Below are 1,052 nucleotides of genomic sequence, written 5' to 3' on the forward strand. Positions count from 1 at the left end.
TATAGTTACCTGGAAGAAAAACATTTAACCTACTATAATGTTAGTATCATTCCAGATTACAATATTCTGAAGGTAATAATAAATGTATACTGTATAGTAATGTATAAATACTAAATGTAAAAACACTGTCATTTAAATTTTCTTATTTTATTATGAAGTATGCTTTGGCAGAGGCAGTAATTTCTTCTATTATAAATGCAAAATTTGGACTTGGAATTACTGATTTATTGAGCTGACGGAATTCTCATTCTACTACGCATAAGGATCACAATCACGTACAACGTTCTTGTTTTCTATGACTGCTACAACAAATTACCAAAAGTTGAGTAACTTAAAACAATACATATGTGTACACTTTTTTTTTCTTTCAGTTCTGGAAGCCAAAAGTCTTAAATGGGTTTTTCTGGGCCAAAATCAAGGTGTTGGCAGGGCCGCTCTCCTCCAGAGACTCTACGGGAGAACCTGTTTCCTTGTCTTTTCCAGCTTCTAGAAGCTTTGACTTGTGAACTCTTCCTCCATCTTCAAATCTAGCAAAGTAGCATCTTCTCTCACTGACTCTCCTTGCCTCTGATTCTACGTGAACTTCATCTCATCTGTCTTCGGTCATATCACCCTCTGCCTACCTCTTATAAGGACCCTTAGGGCCCACCTGGATAATGCAGGATGATCTTTCCTTTCAAGATACTTAACTTAATCCCATCTGCAAAATATCTTTTGTCATATAAGGTAACATTCACAGGTTCCAGGGATTATGACCTGTATCTTTGGGGGAAAGTTATTCAGCCTACCACAACCTGCAATATACACATGACACAACCTTGCTTGCTGAAAGTGAAGAAGACTTGAAGCAGTGATGAAGATGAAAGACTGCAATCTTCAGTATGGATTGCACTTCAACATAAAGAAAACAAAAATCCTCACAACTGGACCAATAAGTAATATCATGATAAATGGAGAAAACATTGAAGTTGTCAAGGATTTCATTTTACTTGGATCCACAATCAATGTCCATGGAAGCAGCAGCCAAGAAAGCAAATGACAAATTGCATTGG

The sequence above is a fragment of the Trichechus manatus genome, unplaced genomic scaffold (genome assembly GCF_000243295.1).
Source record: "Trichechus manatus latirostris isolate Lorelei unplaced genomic scaffold, TriManLat1.0 scaffold00174, whole genome shotgun sequence".
Classification (NCBI taxonomy): domain Eukaryota; kingdom Metazoa; phylum Chordata; class Mammalia; order Sirenia; family Trichechidae; genus Trichechus; species Trichechus manatus.